This window comes from Pseudophryne corroboree, chromosome 6 (genome assembly GCF_028390025.1).
Source record: "Pseudophryne corroboree isolate aPseCor3 chromosome 6, aPseCor3.hap2, whole genome shotgun sequence".
In the NCBI taxonomy this organism is placed as follows: domain Eukaryota; kingdom Metazoa; phylum Chordata; class Amphibia; order Anura; family Myobatrachidae; genus Pseudophryne; species Pseudophryne corroboree.
The window spans coordinates 334163583-334182333 of NC_086449.1; the positions used below are offsets into that span (position 1 = coordinate 334163583).

Consider the following 18751-nt stretch of genomic DNA (forward strand, 5'->3'; position numbering starts at 1 on the left):
TCCACAGCAAAAGAAAACATCGCAATATCAGATAAAGTCTTTTCGGTCGCACAAGTCCAGAAGAGGTCGGGGCTCTTCCTTCCTCGCCAGAGGTAAGGGTAGAGGGAAAAGAATGCCTGCTACGGCTAGTTTCCAGGAGCAGAAGTCCTCCCCGGTTTCTACTAAATCCACCGCATGACGCTGGGGCTCCACTGAGGAAGTCCGCGCCGGTGGGGGCACGTCTTCGACTCTTCAGCCACGTCTGTGTTCAGTCAGACGTGGATCCTTGGGCGATGGAGATTGTATCCCAAGGCTACAAGCTGGAATTCGAAGACGTGCCTCCTCGCCGATTTTTCAAATCGGCTTTACCAGCTTCTCCCCCAGAAAGGGAGATAGTTTTAGCTGCAATTCAGAAACTTTGTCAACAACAAGTGATTGTCAAGGTGCCCCTAGTTCAACAGGGGAAGGGGTACTATTCAACCTTGTTTGTGGTCCCGAAACCAGATGGCTCGGTCAGACCCATTCTAAATCTAAAATCCCTAAACCTGTACTTGAAAAAGTTCAAATTCAAGATGGAATCGCTCCGGGCAGTTATCTCCAGCCTGGAGGGGGGGGATTTAATGGTGTCACTAGACATAAAGGATGCATACCTTCATGTCCCCATATATCCCCCTCATCAAGCATACCCGAGATTCGCTGTACAGGACTGTCATTACCAGTTTCAGACGTTGCCGTTTGGGCTTTACACGGCCCCGAGGATTTTCACCAAGGTAATGGCGGAAATGGTGGTGCTCCTGCGCAGGCAGGGAGTCACAATTATCCCGTACTTGGACGATCTCCTGATAAAAGAGATCGAGAGATCAATTGCAGAAAAGCGTTTCACTCTCCCCGAGAGTGCTGCAGCAACATGGCTGGATTCTAAATCTACCAAAGTCACAGTTGATTCCAACGACTCGACTATCTTTCTTAGGCATGATTCTGGACACGGAACAAAAGAGGGGTTTTCTCCCGATGGAAAAAGCCCAGGAACTCCAGAACATGGTCAGAGACCTGTAAAAACCGAAAAAAGTGTCAGTCCATCAATGCACTCGAGTACTGGGAAAAATGGTGGCGACCTACGAGGCCATCCCCTTCGGCAGGTTTCATGCGAGGACGTTTCAGTGGGACCTTCTGGACAAGTGGTCAGGGTCCAATCTACAGATACATCAGAAAATAAGCCTGTCCCCCAGGGCCAGGGTGTCTCTCCTGTGGTGGCTGCAGAGTGCTCACCTTCTCGAAGGTCGCAGGTTCGGCATTCAAGACTGGGTTCTGGTGACCACGGACGCGACCCTCCGAGGATGGGGAGCAGTCACACAAGGAAGAAATTTTCAGGGAATATGGTAAAGCCAGGAGGCTTGTCTACACATCAACGTACTGGAATTGAGGGCCATATACAACGGCCTACGACAAGCGGAGACTCTTCTTCGCGACCTACCGGTTCTGATTCAATCAGACAACGTCACAGCCGTGGCTCATGTAAACCGCCAAGGCGGGACAAGGAGCAGAGTGGCAATGGCGGAAGCCACCAGGATTCTTCGCTGGGCGGAAAATCACGCAAGCGCTCTGTCAGCAGTCCTCATTCCGGGAGTGGACAACTGGGAAGCAGACTTCCTCAGCAGACACGATCTCCATCCAGGAGAGTGGGGACTTCATCAAGAAGTTTTTGCAGAGATAGCAAGTCAGTGGGAACTTCCACAAATAGACATGATGGCGTCACGCCTCAACAAGAAGCTTCGGAGGTATTGTGCCAGGTCAAGGGACCCTCAGGCAGTAGCGGTGGACGTCCTGGTGACGGAGGAAGTCATCCCTACTCTGATTAAGGCTAGGAAGGAGGTGACGGCGAAACATGATCACCGCATCTGGAGGAAGTATGTATCTTGGTGTGAAGCCAAGAATGCTCCTACGGAAGATTTCCATCTGGGCCGTTTTCTCCACTTTCTACAGACAGGAGTGGATATGGGCCTAAAGTTAGGCTCCATTAAGGTACAGATTTCAGCCCAATCAATTTTCTTTCAGAAGGAATTGGCTTCTCTCCCAGAAGTCCAAAGGGAGTGCTGCACATCCAGCCTCCTTTTGTGCCCCCAGTGGCACCATGGGACCTTAACGTGGTGTTACAGTTCCTAAAATCTCACTGGTTTGAGCCTCTTCAAACGGTGGATTTAAAATTTCTCACTTGGAAGGTGGTCATGTTGTTGGCCTTGGCATCTGCACGGCGGGTGTCCGAATTGGCGGCTTTGTCTCACAAGAGCCCCTATCTGATTTTCCATGTGGATAGAGCAGAATTAAGGACTCGTCCTCAATTTTTGCTTAAGGTGGTTTCATCTTTTCATATGAACCAACCTATCGTGGTGCCTGTGGCTACGGGTGACTTGGAGGATTCCAAGTCCCTTGATGTAGTCAGGGCCTTAAAGATTTATGTAGCCAGGACGGCTCGGGTTAGGAAAACAGAGGCACTGTTTGTCCTGTATGCAGCCAACAAGCTTGGCGCTCCTGCTTCTAAGGAGACTATTGCTCGCTGGATCTGTAACACGATTCAGCAGGCTCATTCTACGGCTGGATTGCCATTACCAAATTCGGTAAAGGCCCATTCCACTAGGAAGGTGGGCTCTTCTTGGGCGGCTGCCCGAGGCGTCTCGGCATTACAGCTTTGCCGAGCGGCGACTTGGTCGGGTTAAACGCTTTTGCTAAATTCTACAAGTTTGATACCTTGGCTGAGGAGGACCTTATGTTTGCTCAATCTGTGCTGCAGTCATCCGCACTCTCCCGCCCGGTCTGGAGCTTTGGTATAATCCCCATGGTCCTTACGGAGTCCCCAGCATCCTCTAGGACGTAAGAGAAAATAAGATTTTAAACCTATCGGTAAATCTTTTTCTCCTAGTCCGTAGAGGATGCTGGGCGCCCTTCCAAGTGCGGACTAAATTCTGCAAGACTTGTATATAGTTATTGCTTACATAAGGGTTATGTTACAGTTTTGATCGGTCTCGGGCTGATGCGGTTTTGTTTCATACTGTTAACTGGTTCGTATGTTCCGAGTTGTACGGTGTGGATGGTGTGGGCTGGTATGCATCTTTCCCTTAGATTAACAAAAATCCTTTCCTCGTACTGTCCGTCTCCTCTGGGCACAGTTCTCTAACGGAGGTCTGGAGGAGGGGCATAGAGGGAGGAGCCAGTGCACACCCATCTAAAGTCTTTAGAGTGCCCATGTCTCCTGCGGAGCCCGTCTATACCCCATGGTCCTTATGGAGTCCCCAGCATCCTCTACGGACTAGGAGAAAAAGATTAACCGGTAGGTTTAAAAAAAAAAAATTATATTATATTATATTATATTATATATATATATATATATATATATATATATATATATATATATATATATATATATATATATATATATATATATATAAAATAGGAAAAAAGAGGTGGCACTCACAGTCTTGTAAATGGTGAAAAACGATCTCCACGCCGTGGAGACTTAATTGAAACAAACAGGTGACGTTTCGGGGACGTATCCCCTTCCTCAGACAACAACACAGTGCAAAAATGGTGTTTAAATAGAAGCATAAATCCCACTTACCCCCATAATCATGACTCTCAGCTGCGTGGACCACGGAGTGTCCGGCGTCTCATGTCCCGCACTTCCGGTTTCGGCAGCACGGCCCGGCCGGAAGTGACGCGATCACGTCAGCCGGTCCCCGTGGCAACGCGCCGGGAGCCCTATAAACAATAACAAAAACACAAATGTGACAGACGCATGTGGAGGAACTGCTCACATATACAAAACACGCTCAACTGAGCTGGAGTGAGCATATAAACATCAATACAGTGAATACAACAATATGTCATGTAAAAACAACTTTAAAAAAAACACAATTTACATCATTCCTGTGTGCAATTGGTATTGAACCTGCTAGGCTACCTGTTTAGCTCAATGTAGCTTAAATTTTATTATGTCATCGATGTTATACAAAACATCGATGACTGAAATTTTTTTAATTTTTTTATAAAAAACGGATTTAATTCTTTATCTCTTTATTTATTGGCCTTTATAAATCTGAAAGGTGGCCAACCCAAGGATGAACAGGTGATATAGCTATTATCCTTAGCCTGTTCATCCTTGGGTTGGCCACCTTTCAGATTTAAAAAGGCCAATAAATAAAGAGATAAAGAATTAAATCCGTTTTTTATAAAAAAATAAAAAAAAATTCAGTCATCGATGTTTTGTATAACATCGATGACATAATAAAATTTAAGCTACATTGAGCTAAACAGGTAGCCTAGCAGGTTCAATACCAATTGCACACAGGAATGATGTAAATTGTGTTTTTTTAAAGTTGTTTTTACATGACATATTGTTGTATTCACTGTATTGATGTTTATATGCTCACTCCAGCTCAGTTGAGCGTGTTTTGTATATGTGAGCAGTTCCTCCACATGCGTCTGTCACATTTGTGTTTTTGTTATTGTTTATAGGGCTCCCGGCGCGTTGCCACGGGGACCGGCTGACGTGATCGCGTCACTTCCGGCCGGGCCGTGCTGCCGAAACCGGAAGTGCGGGACATGAGACGCCGGACACTCCGTGGTCCACGCAGCTGAGAGTCATGATTATGGGGGTAAGTGGGATTTATGCTTCTATTTAAACACCATTTTTGCACTGTGTTGTTGTCTGAGGAAGGGGATACGTCCCCGAAACGTCACCTGTTTGTTTCAATAAAGTCTCCACGGCGTGGAGATCGTTTTTCACCATTTACAAGACTGAGTGCCACCTCTTTTTTCCTATTGCATGTGGGTGGACCAGCATGTCCACAAGGAAGTGCACCTCAGCAAGGTAATAGGAGGAGTGCCGGGGCAAAACTTTGGATGGATATATATATATATAGATTAGATAGATAGGATAGATAGATTAGATAGATTAGATAGATAGATTAGATAGATAGATTAGATAGATAGATTAGATAGATAGATTAGATAGATAGATTAGATAGATAGATTAGATAGATAGATTAGATAGATAGATAGGATAGATAGATAGGATAGATAGATAGATAGGATAGATAGATAGGATAGATAGATAGATAGGATAGATAGATAGATAGGATAGATAGATAGATAGGATAGATAGATAGATAGGATAGATAGATAGGATAGATAGATAGGATAGATAGATAGGATAGATAGATAGGATAGATAGATAGGATAGATAGATAGGATAGATAGATAGGATAGATAGATAGGATAGATAGATAGGATAGATAGATAGGATAGATAGATAGGATAGATAGATAGGATAGATAGATAGGATAGATAGATAGGATAGATAGATAGGATAGATAGATAGATAGGATAGATAGATAGATAGGATAGATAGATAGATAGGATAGATAGATAGATAGGATAGATAGATAGATAGGATAGATAGATAGATAGGATAGATAGATAGATAGGATAGATAGATAGATAGGATAGATAGATAGGATAGATAGATAGGATAGATAGATAGGATAGATAGATAGGATAGATAGATAGGATAGATAGATAGGATAGATAGATAGGATAGATAGATAGGATAGATAGATAGGATAGATAGATAGGATAGATAGATAGGATAGATAGATAGGATAGATAGATAGGATAGATAGATAGGATAGATAGATAGGATAGATAGATAGGATAGATAGATAGGATAGATAGATAGGATAGATAGATAGGATAGATAGATAGGATAGATAGATAGGATAGATAGATAGGATAGATAGATAGGATAGATAGATAGGATAGATAGATAGGATAGATAGATAGGATAGATAGATAGGATAGATAGATAGGATAGATAGATAGGATAGATAGATAGGATAGATAGATAGATAGGATAGATAGATAGGATAGATAGATAGGATAGATAGATAGGATAGATAGATAGGATAGATAGATAGGATAGATAGATAGGATAGATAGATAGGATAGATAGATAGGATAGATAGATAGGATAGATAGATAGGATAGATAGATAGGATAGATAGATAGGATAGATAGATAGGATAGATAGATAGGATAGATAGATAGGATAGATAGATAGGATAGATAGATAGGATAGATAGATAGGATAGATAGATAGATAGGATAGATAGATAGATAGGATAGATAGATAGGATAGATAGATAGGGATATATATATATATATATATATAGATAGATAGATAGATAGAGATATATATAGATATATATATATATATATATATATATATTCTGAGACACATTGGGAAAAATCATGCAAAACGACAGTTTCTTCATGCCTAACTGAATACCCTCCCCATGTTTGAGCGTAGAAGATTTAATGTAGCTAATATTATTATCCTTTATTTATATGGCACCACAAGGGTTCCGCAGCGCCCAATTACAGATACATATGCACATAAAGCAGGAAAACAGTGACTTAGGGTGTGTACACACGGTGAGATATTTTCTTTCGATTTTGACTATATAGTCAAAATCGCAAGAAAAGTTAGTGCAGATCGCAAGATGAAAGTCACCTTGCGATCCCGATGCGCGGTCCCGCCAGGTAGGCATCGCAAAAAAAGATAGACCGTGCAGGCAAGTCAATCCTTGCTAGATCGGTGTACTATCTAGTTCATCTCACATGTCAATGACATCTCACATAAGCCAAAATCTCACATAAGCCAAAATCGTAAGCACACATAGTCCATATCTCAAGAAAAGTTAGTCAAAATCTGTGCTATCTGAGCTCCAGGGAGTTCAAGGGAAATCGCAAGTAAAAATCGGGCATAGCAAGGATCTCACCGTGTGTACACACCCTTACAGTTGAAGACAATATAGGACAAGTACAGGGTAACTAAGCATAACTACACTAGTAAACGACATAGAGATAAGTTCCAAGGTGGCCAAAAAACTGCGGGATTTGGGCAGTTGAGGATTATTGGAGTAAGAAAAGGACAAGCACATAAGGGAAGAGGACCCTACTCGTGAGAGTTTACTTTCTAAGGGGAGGGGTAGACAGACAGGGGTGACACAGATGGGGTACATAGAGAGCGTGGAACAGAGGGTTAGGATGAGATTTGGCTGGGTTTGGTAAAGAAGTGGATCTTAAGAGCCCGTTTGAAGTTTTGTAGAGGTGAAGAGGTAAAGAATTCCAGAGAAAGGGAGCAGCACGTGAAAAATCTTGGAGATAGAAGACAGGAGAGTCGGCGTGCATTAGCAGAGCGAAGAGGACGGGTGGGAGAGTAAAGGGAGATAAGGTCAGAGATGTAAATGGAAATAATCAGTGAGTGAATGAATAATGATCTTAGTGGCATCCTGGGTGAGAAAGGATCTGATCCTGGAAATGTTTTTGAGATGAAAATGACAGGTTTGTGAGAGGTGCTGAATGTGGGGTTTGAAGGAGAGGGAGGAGTCGAGGATTACGCCAAGAAAGCGTACTTGGGGGCTAGAGGAGATAGTCATGCAATCAATGGATAATGAGATTGTGGGAGGTGATGTCGTGCGGGAGGGTGGGAAGATGATCAGCTCAGTCTTAGACATGTTGAGTTGAAGAAAGCGCTGGGACATCCAGGAAGAGATAGCAGAAAGACAGTTGGAGGTACGAGTGAGGAGAGCCGGGGAGAGGTCAAGGGAGAAGAGGTAGATTTGAGTGTCATCAGCATAGAGGTGGTATTGGAAGTTAAAAGAACTAATGAGTTCACCTAAAGAGAGAGAAAAGGAGAGGACCAAGAACAGTGTCTTTGGGGGACACCAACAGTTAGTGGAAGTGGGGGGGGGTAGCATCATGAGAGGAGATACTCACCGACATAATACTGACATTACAACAAAAAATTTGTAATAACTGTACTGCATTTTGACAAAAAGGTAAATCTGCAGTAGGAAAAACTTGTAACAATATGCATGGTAGGTTGGGCTTAGTACTTTGAAAAGACGTTTGAGTAAAAAAGTTATAACAGAAAGATGAAATATTCTTGAATAAAAAAAAAAAAAAAAAAAACCAAGCGCTATATATAGTTTACTGGAGATACTAAGGGGGTAAAGAGGGTGAGTTGCTGTTGCAACAGCGTGTAAACATCAGCAACTGCAGCAGAACTCGTCACTTTTGCGGCCCAAACTCGCTGCAAACAAAAATCTGCTAATTAGGCAGTACCTTAAATGCAGCATATAAATTTATGATACGAGATCATCACAATTGAACTGACCCCTATCATATCTTTGTTATACTTTTCTATGATTTAATTAGATGGCTGTAAATCTTTATTTTGTTCATAAATAAAAGAAACAGTACACAGTAGACCAGACAAGTATTCCTTCATACCATGGGTTGGAAAAGCTTGGCTTCCCATGATAATCTTAATATACTGTCACACTGGAATTTTGGATGCCTTCATTTTAATCCCTACAAATGTTGGTATATGGTAAAGAATGTATTTTCAGAACTTTTGTCTTTTGCAAATGCCATAGAATTGCTAGTGCAGTGGTGGCCAACCTGTGGCTCTTGAGCCTCATGCAGCTCTTTCTTTATTCAAATGTGGCTCCCGACACTCGAAGTCACGTGACTGCAACAGATCCAGAAACTGCTGCACTCCAGACAGCCAGCAGCAGCACTATGGAGACTAACTGAGAGAGCCAGATACTAGAGGTGAGACACCCACTAGCAAACAGAGAACACATAAGGGGCTGCTGCAATGGCACGAGGTGTATTTTCAGGGGGGCTGTAGTGACACGAGGGTCCTGGCAGGAGTGACACAGGAGAGTGCTGGCAGGAGTGACTCATGGGGGAGCTGGCTGTAGTGACATACTGTAGAAGTGTGCTAGCAGGAGTGACACGAGGTAGCTGGCTGAAGTGACACAGTAGGGCAGGCCTGGCCAACCTGTGGCTCTCCAGCTGTTGTGAAACTACAAGTCCCATCATGCCTTGCCACAGTTTTGCTATTAGGGAATGCTAAAACTGTGGTAGGGCATGCTGGGATGTGTAGTTTCACTACATCTGGAGAGCCACAGGTTGGCCAGGCCTGCAGTAGGGTATTTGGAAGTGGCTTTTTAAATGTATTTTATACCAGAGGAGTGGCCTAGCAGGCACACGCCCCATTTTTGCATGTGCACCTGTGGCTTGATATCGGCTCTTTGATGTGCCTAACAAGATTTTTTGGCTCTTTGTTTCTGACTGGTTGGCCACCCCTGTGCTAGTGTATTGAAGAGAGTTAAGAAACATCCGTAGAACAGAACCGCAACAGGTGAAGGTCAATTGCAGTATACTTATTTTTATTATTAGTACACATTATAGTAAGCCACTGACATACAAAATAAAATAAAAAAAACATAGAAGAACCTAATGTGCCACTTTCTGAGCTGTCACACAAAATCAAGACAGTGCACATGTCACCACAACACAAGGACCACAGCTGGTTTCAGTTTCACCTTCTCTTTGAAACAATTGTTCAGTAGCCCAACACTACTAACAATATCACCCCACCACTATATGGTGATATCTGCCCAGCATACAAAGTTTACTCCTCTGTATAAGGGCAATCTTACACTTGTATGAAGTATTCACAAAAGATAGTGTACATGGTTGTGGGTCAGCATTAAAAGCAGGAACATGATCATAAACAACACTTATCCATGTGGCTGGAAGTGTAGCAGCGGTGTCATTACTAAACAAAATCCAATAACAAACTGAAACTTGCTTGGTACCAATAGTAATTGCCTCTGACTGGTAACATTATAGCTGACCCAAACATTGTGGCGAGATCTCTAGATAATAACAATTATCAGACCATTGTAGGACACCTAGGATTTCTCAGTGACAACTCAGCCGCTGCTGGCACTGCCAGGCCCCTCCACTCACCCACTGCCAGGCTCCCACTACCCCAATATCAGAGTCTGCCCAGGGCTGTCAGGCTCTCACTGCCCAGGACTAAATGCTGCTAGATGGCACCGTGCAGGGGGTGCGCTGGCTCACTGTCCTCACTGCCATCTGTATTGCTTCCTCTTGCCCACCCGTATCACCACCCCTTTACCGATACACCCCAGACCAGCCCGTTCCACGGTCCCGATGCCTCCGCCTCCTCCCCGGTAACTCGCACATAAGCTGCTCGGCAGCATTTGTCCTCCACCCTCGTCCACCGTACAGCACCTCCACCCGGACATTCACCACCTTGCAGACCCCTTAAGTACAGCGCAGCGCTCCACGAATACTAATCCCACCATAAACATGGCCAGATCCACACTACCGTTCCCCTGCCCCCTTACCTTGCTATGGGGTTATGCGCTCGGTTCCGGTCTCCGGTAAGCGTCCACCCGCTCCTCTCTGTCACAGGGGAAATCCCGCCTCCAACACCCCGCACAGTGCGCGACAGCTTATTGGTTAAGGTCTTACGCCCATCATGGACGGAAACCAATTATCTACAGAGATAACCCACATCAAGGAGGAGCAATGGGCGGGGCAGTACGCCACGCCCCCGACCCGAGGCTCCAACAGGCAGGCGCGAGCGGAAAATGGCCGTCAATGGAAGGAGATCCCGCCCACTATTCTACTTCAACCACCAGCATGCCTCGCCCTCTTCCATCGCTATTGGTTAGTAGCCGGAGATGGGCGTGTAATATGAAAACGAAGAACGCCCTTACGCCACGCCCCTTTGTGTGGTGTTTACATGGGAAGAAAGGAGCGCAGGCCTGAGCGGCGGCGGGTGTCCTGGGGAGCCAACCAATGCGCTGCGGGAAAGACCGGGGCGGGATGCGGGTCAGCGTGACATGACAAGGGGGCTGTAAGGGGCGGTGACCACTCGTCCCCGGAGCCGCTGTACGTGTGCGATGAGCTGGGCAGAGTGGCCGGGGGAGGGGGCGGCAGCGGCTCACAGTAGCGGAGAGAGAGAACACCCACATGGCCTGGCCTACAGGGCGCACTGGCCACACGGCTCCGGTGTTCTATACATAGGTGGTAGTGCGGGGGCAGCAATGTGACACGCCGGCCGTACATGTCCCTGCACCCTGCGGATGCCAGCAGCGGCTATGGGGAAAGTGCTGCCTGTGTGCCCAGTCACCCTGTCTGGCTGTGTCCGGTGCACGATACAAGGGCGTGCGGGGATGGTGAATAAACCGCACAGGCTCCATAGCAACGAGCACATGTCCGGCAGCGCCACAGACCCCACAAGTGCTGCCAGCACAGCCAGTGTTATTGTTATCACTTCCATTCGGCAGCAGCACACAGTGACACACACACAGCGCCACTGGCCCCTGCATAAGGAGTAATCAGGGGGCAGGCTGGGGATACCGAGTCACTGACCGGGGCCGGTGTCTCACATGAATATGGCAGCAGACCCCATTAGCTAAGCTCTCGCCTCCACCATGCCAGATGTCAGCGGGAGCTGGGCATGCGCTATATATGCACACGGGCAGCTGCCCTCACACACGCACAGGGCGCCCCGTACCCGGCGGTGGAGTGACAGCGGCATGCCCGCAGCGGCAGGGGGACCCCATGGGGGAGCAGTGTGCTGACTGCAAGCACCGTACCGCTGCCCGCACACCCCACTGCCCTGCTGTACCCAGTGGCGGCTACAGCTGCTGAGGGCAGCCCGTACTACTATCACCAGCGGACAGGAGACCGGTCCCCCCCAGCCGGTGTCACCTTGTTCCCAACATATGGACGGCATTCCCCGCACTGTGCCCGTGATGGCTGCACACTCGCGCCCGTGCTCAGCTGTGACACCTCCCCGCCCGCTGAGCCTCACGTCTCATTATACACCTAGCACCGGCATGCCCTGCACCCCCATACCGCCTGTACCCCTCCCCCCCGGCATACCGCCTGTAACCCCCCTGCCCAGTCCTGAGCGGCCAGGAGGATTACGCTGGTGGGGGGCAGGGGTACAGGGGTGGCCCCGGCATCTGTAACAAATGTTTAATCCTGCTGCACATCATCACCCGCCGCATCCTCCTCCTCATGCAGACTGCCGCCCCCCCTCCGATACACCCCCTTGGCATCAGCCCGTTCTCCGTTACTGCTGCTGCCCCGCCAGGATCCCGCACATCAAGCTTCTCTCCAGCATACCTCTCCCGTCACATTACCATCTTGCAGACCCCCTGAGTGCAGGCCAGCGCACCACGCTCATTACACCCCCGGTAACTTGCCCCATCCCACTGCACCGTGCCCCTGCCCTTCCCCCTACCTTGGTTTGGGGTTATGCGCTCGGTTCCGGTCTCCGGTAAGCGTCCACCCGCTCCTCTCTGTCACAGGGGAAATCCCGCCTCCGACACCCCGCACAGGGCGCCACCGTGCGCGACAGCTCATTGGCTAAGTAAAAACGCCCATCATTGGCGAGAACCAATGCATCGCCAGTTGAAAACGACAGGGGAGGAGCAATGGGCGGAGCCATAAACCACGCCTTCGAGCCTAAGCTCTAACAGGCAGGCGCGAGCGGAAAATGGCCGTCAATGGAATGAGCCGAGAGAACCCGCCCAGTATTCTACTTCAATCACACACACATACCCCGCCCCTTCCATAGCTATTGGTTAATTATCTTAGAGCTGGGCGTGACATGCAGGGACTTTAGTTTTAGAAGCAACGCCCCGTCTATTAAACACGCCCCTTCGCTTCGTGTTTACATGAGGAGAAAGGAGTTCAGGCCGGAGATGGGGCATGGTGAGCGCAGGGCCCGCACCAGTACGCGGTATCTGCCGGTACAGGAGAGGAGGGGGTGACGGTGCAAGCTTATCCCTGTGGCTGCTGTCCGTGTGCGATGGGCTGTGCAAGGTGTCCGGGGGCGGGGACACCGGCGGTTCAGCCCCACACTGGCTGGTTGGACAGTGAGAGAGCAGGCACAGCTACAGCTGGCGTCATCATACACAGGCTGTGTAGTATAACCCTCCCCTCTCTCAAGCCGGACGGATTATTCCTTCGTATAAAGGGGTTCTATGGGAGCACCCAGTGTGCTGCTGGTAACGCAGCCTCCATCGCCTCTAAATCGCACGTTTTTGTTCACATCCCAAAAGGTGGTGCATGTGCAAACTCGCACTGCCGGCGCTCCATGGCCCTCATTCCGAGTTGATCGGTCGCAAGGCGAATTTAGCAGAGTTACACACGCTAAGCCGCCGCCTACTGGGAGTGAATCTTAGCTTCTTAAAATTGCGACCGATGTATTCGCAATAATGCGATTACTAACTACTTAGCAGTTTCAGAGTAGCTCCAGACTTACTCTGCCTGTGCGATCATTTCAGTGCTTGTCGTTCCTGGCTGACGTCACAAACACACCCAGCGTTCGCCCAGGCACTCCCACCGTTTCTCCGGCCACTCCTGCGTTTTTTCCGGAAACGGTAGCGTTTTCAGCCACACGCCCCTGAAACGCCGTGTTTCCGCCCAGTAACACCCATTTCCTGTCAATCACATTACGATCGCCGGAGCGAAGAAAAAGCCGTGAGTAAAAATACTTTCTTCATAGTAAAGTTACTTGGCGCAGTCGCAGTGCGAACATTGCGCATGCGTACTAAGCGGATTTTCACTGCGATGCGATGAAAAATACCGAGCGAACAACTCGGAATGAGGGCCCATATGTAGTAGGACTGATGTGTGCACTCAGGCATCACCGCCCTATAGGGTAACTACACTACGTACGCACTTATGTACTAAGCTGGCGTTTGTGGAGGAGCAGATGCTGGCCTGCTAGAAATGGGGTGATGTGCGCAGCTCACAGTGTGCCTGCGGCGCCCCTTGGTGTGCGCAACATTGTAGAAATAAGATTTCATTTTGCCAAACAAGGTTATCGCAATGAGGTAAAGGGGCAGGACTGGGTGGTGTATTTTTAGGGCTATGCTTTCCCTCACCCACATGAGGGGCTGCTGCGCTACTATTCCCCCTCTGCCAGAGCTGCTGGTCCTCACGGTTCATATAAAAATGTCACTGGGCTCAGCACTGCACTGGTATGCACAGTGATGCCATGTGTACGCAGGGCTGTAGTAGGGCAGCATTTCTGAAGTGTGGGAAAGATTTTCCATGCGCTTTTATTTTGCAGAGAGCTCTCCCGAAATGTGCTAGTAGTAGTAGTAGGAATATGCTTTAGATAGAACATAGTAGATGTTGTGCCTTCCTCATTTACCCCCTTCACACATAAACCCTGGCTTTTACCCTCCTCATACCCAGGTCACTGGACATGGGTTAAAGCTAGGGTTTCAGTCAGTGGCGTAAGTTTATCCCAGTTGCCCGGAGGCAAGAAAAATATGGGTTCTCCCCCCCCCCCCCTTATATATCATCCGTGAGCCTATAATATGCCGTTTTGAGATCCAAGTAACACAGAGTAAAACCAAACCCGCTCATCTCTAATTCTAACTATATGAAGCTACTACAAAACCGTTGCAACTAGGCAGATCTAGGTAGGGGTCCAACCACACACTACATAGATCTGCTCAGTCACTCACAATACTGATTATTTCTCTGACAGTTAATTTGCAAGTGTCATATCCAGGATTAGAACCCACAACCTAATACACTGGTAGCATGAACCTTACTGATGGAGATATTTGCTCTTGTATAGGAAGTATGAGAATTCTAACTATATGAAGTTACGTGTAATTGTCAGAGAAATAACTTCATATAGTTAGAATTCTCATGCTTCCTTTATAGGAGCAAATAGCTTCATCAGTAATACAGAGGGTGTGATTTGTAAGGTGCAATGAATAGTGGGGAAGTCAGCTAGCTACAGAAGAGATACCGGCTGCTGTCAATTAACTTAATTGATTAATGTCGTTGAATACACGGAACAGGAGGAGAGGTGCCCCCCTTCAAAGCAGGAGCCCGGCGGCAGCTGACTCCGTTGCCTCCCAGAGTTCTGCCTCTGGTTTCAGTACTTGTCCCTTTCAGACATGTGGCTGGACCCACCCGGGTTACTGCTGAGTTGTCGCCGTCGTTCACACCAGACCTGGTTCAGTTGTCTCTGTCCCCTTCAGTTTCCTCAGAGGGAATCAGACACTGTGAACTGCGACGGCAGTGGGAAGCGCAAGATGCAGAACATGGGACCCAAAAAGCCCCTTTGCCACAGGTTACTAAAGGGAATAGATGGTGATGTGGATAATAAAACCACTAGCCCACTGACCTTGCTCTTCTACCTGCCATTGCGGGTGAAATGGTATGTTCCATAGGTCTCGTGGTCTGATGACGACCGAGCCTACATTTACTGAAGGGACTATGGCCGCTACCATCTTCCTGCTGTCAGTGGGCGCTTGGAGATAATGTCATAACGAAGCACTACTGTGTCTGCCAATCGGATCCTTTTAGGCACAACCTGGGTCATTCTTACCCAGGTTATTCCTTTCACGCTACAGGTGACCCTGGTCATTCCTGGGAATAACCCTAGTACCGAGCAGGGTGATTTCTGTTCACACATTGGGGGTCATTCCGAGTTGATCGCATGCTGCAGATTTTCACAGCGCAGCGATCAGGTAAAAAAACTGCGTATGCACTGCAATGTGCACGCGTGTCGTACGGGTACAAACAGCATTGTTGCTGTGTAATGCTTCTAGCGACGAATCCATTCGCACAGCCGATCGCAAGGTGATTGACAGGAAGAGGGTGTTTATGTCAACTGACAGTTTTCTGGGAGTGGTAGGGAAAACGCAGGCGTGACCAGGCGTTTGCAGGGTGGGTATCTGACATCAATTCCGGGACCTCCGTCGCTGGAATCATCGCACAGGATAAGTAACTACAGGGCTGGTGTTGTATTGCACAAAATGTTTTCATACCGCTCGGCTGCACATGCGATCGCACACTTGCAAAGCGAAAATACACTCCCCCGTGGGTGGCGACAATGCATTTGCATGACTGCAAAAAATAGTAGCTAGCGAGCGAACATCTCGGAATGAGGGCCATAGCCAGGACCTGCATTTGCTCCGGGAAAAACTCTGATTTTTGCCCTATGTGTGAAAGGGGTATTACTAAGCACTAACCAGTTAGCTCCTAACTCTCATGTTACAGACTGTTGGGCTCATTTCTCAAGCCTTGGAGAGTGATAAATTGCATGGTGATAAAGTACCAGCCAATTTGCTCCTAACTGCCATGTCACAGGCTGTTTGAAAAAATGACAGCTAGTAGCTGATTGGCTGGTACTTTATCACCGTGCAATTTATCACTCTTCAAGGCTTGCTAAACATGGGCCTGTGTTTGAAAAAAATGACAGCTAGAAGCTGATTGGTGCTTAATCTCTCTTACCAAACTATGACACCCCCCCTAATCCTCGATTACAAACAATACTTCGAGGGAGATGTACTAAAAAGTGAAAAGAGCGGAGAAGCGAGGCAGTGGAGAAGTTGCACACTGCAATCAATCAGCTGCTCTGTATAATTTTGTAGTATGCAAATCATAAATGTTACTTCAATGCTGATTGGTTGCCATGGGCAACTTCACTGGCTCACTTCTCCACTCTTCTCACTGCTTAGTACATCTCCCCCCCCCCCCCCCCCCCTCCAATCATAGTACAACACTATGTGATGCAGAAAGTTAATAAAACAAGGTGTATAAACCGAGAATATCGCCCGACTATAAGTTAACACAAGCACAGCCCCTCTCTTGGCTTTAAATGCAGTGCTCTTGTCTGCTGTATACTTGCAGTCAGCGACTGATCCTTTGTCTATCCCAGGGGAACTGCCTCATTTGTGTGACCAATACTTCCCTGATTCTTAGTGAAACTTTGTGAAGTAAAACCTCTTTAGTGACATACTGTATCTGTAATAGGAAGTATTATTAAAGTGTACCGGAAGTGTAGTTAAGCGGGAACAGCCACCAGGGGGCTAGACCAGGCAGTGATATCACCAGCTAAACGCAATGAAATGTTCATCAAAACAAATCACCACACGCCATGTACAGAGCGTCTCTCATTGTAAGCAGTTGTCATATGTTGGCAGCCACGATTCTAGAAGGGCAGCTGCCTCAGTGTGTGTGCACTATGCTGCTTCATCTAACATACGTATTTCCCTATGCACCTTATGCATACATTAACCATATCACTGCTTGACAAAATAATGAGGGATCTCTGGAGAAGAGTCTCCCCTGGCCAGGGAGTTTATTAATGCACCAGCATCAATTATCCTTCAATGTCAGGACAGGCAACAACAGATGCATACCCTTCAACATTTTACACATGAAAATTTGTACGAATGAAAAGGGGGCGTGGCCACGGGTAAAAGGTCACGCCCCTTTTCCTATACTTTCAATGAAAGTTTGGAGAGCCAAAAATCGGTACTGTACCTATTAAAAAGGTACAGTTGGAGGGTATGCAGATGCGTACCCTGGGATCGAGGATTACGATGTGGGCCAGATTCAGAGTCAGATGCTGGACTGATTTGATAGCTGCTGTCATACGGGTTTTTTCATCACTGCGCCAGAGCTGCAGTGCTCATGTGCGGCAAAGCTGCTGTGGCTCTGTTTGTAGTGTTGGAGATGTCGCAGCTTGGTTAACAGGCAGCAAGGGGGAGGAGCATCTAAAACGTAGACAGGTTTCTAGCGTTTTAGGGGCATGTGAAGCCAGCGACTGCGCCACTGGCCTTAGCAGCTGGACATTCTGTGCAACTTTAGGGTTGCACAGATGTCCAATGGGTGACGCAATCCATCTTCAGACGTAGACAGCAATCTGAGAAGCCAGCAGTGGACGTCTTTTTAAGAAAGACTGCTCCTGCTGCATCATCATAATTTGTTAAATCCAATGTTAATGAAGACGCAGCACTGATCACTCCTGCGACCACCTCTGGATCAGGCCCTGTGTCAGGAGAGAACTTATTCAAATTTCTAACCCTGTGGAAACACATGTGCCCCAGCAGCAGCGCTTCTCTGCATGGTCCTTCCCATTCTTGACAAAGCAAAGGGCTGGCATGGCTCCCCCTGAGTTAGTCTAAGCATGTTCCCTGTGCCAGGGCCATAACTAGGTGTGTGCAGAGTGCCACCGCACATAGCGCTGCAGGGTAGGGGGTGCTGTTGGCAGCACTTGTCAATTTATCAGTTTTAATTGCTTTCACTTGCAGCTTCCCCTCTTTTTGAAGCTCAGCAACTCCTGACAGCTTCTGTCTCCTACCCACACCCATCCCGTTGCTAATATCTATACAACATTCATGAAATTAATTTGATAGCTCTTTGTTATTAAGTCACACTGTCCTTTATTACATATTAAGATGCTGACATACCTGGGATTCTTACCCATTGCCTGTGGAATTGCAGTCAGACACTCTAGTCATTGAGCTATCTGCTCTTGCATAGAAAGCTAGAGAATTCAAATTAATTAAAGCTTACCTTGTTCTTTGGGGGTTATTCAGTAAGGATTGCAAATTCTGCTTTCTCTTACGTCCTAGGGGATACTGGGGATCTGTACTTTAATACCATGGGGTATAGATTGGGTCCACTGGAGCCTGGCACTTTAAAATCTTTTAGTGTGTGTATGCGTGTCCTATCAAATTGCATCCACTGTGCACAGTCCACACATATCCTCACGTCTTCTCATCCTTCCTCTCGCCCCTGGTTCATCATTGCTGTATGACGATATCATACAGCCCTCCAAGAACCTTTGCAATCTGGTGGACAACTATGCAATAGATAGCACCTATCCTTGTGTATCCATGCCTATTTCTGCAGCAGGGTACACTGGATTCCACAGGGAATAACATCGGGGTGTAGAGATGGATCTTGATCCGAGGCACCAACAGGCTAAAGCTTTGACTGTTCCCAAGATGCACTGCACCGCCTCCTCTATATTCCCGCCTCCAGGCAC

The 18751-nt window shown here is 47.2% G+C and overlaps 1 protein-coding gene across 5 annotated transcripts in view; it reads right to left on the reverse strand.

Annotated features, from left to right (window-relative positions):
• SIN3A (SIN3 transcription regulator family member A) overlaps positions 1-12327 on the reverse strand; it is a 268533-nt gene extending 256206 nt beyond the window's left edge. Inside the window, exon 1 of one of the 5 annotated variants that reach the window (XM_063926402.1) lies at positions 12179-12327. The gene's annotated coding sequence lies outside the window, so the exon portion shown is untranslated. Of the gene's footprint in view, positions 1-10265; positions 11132-12060; positions 12136-12178 lie in introns of those variants that run through there. The other 4 variants (XM_063926403.1, XM_063926401.1, XM_063926404.1 and 1 more) reach the window with 4 other exon arrangements.
• Between the last annotated feature and the right edge of the window lie 6424 nt (positions 12328-18751).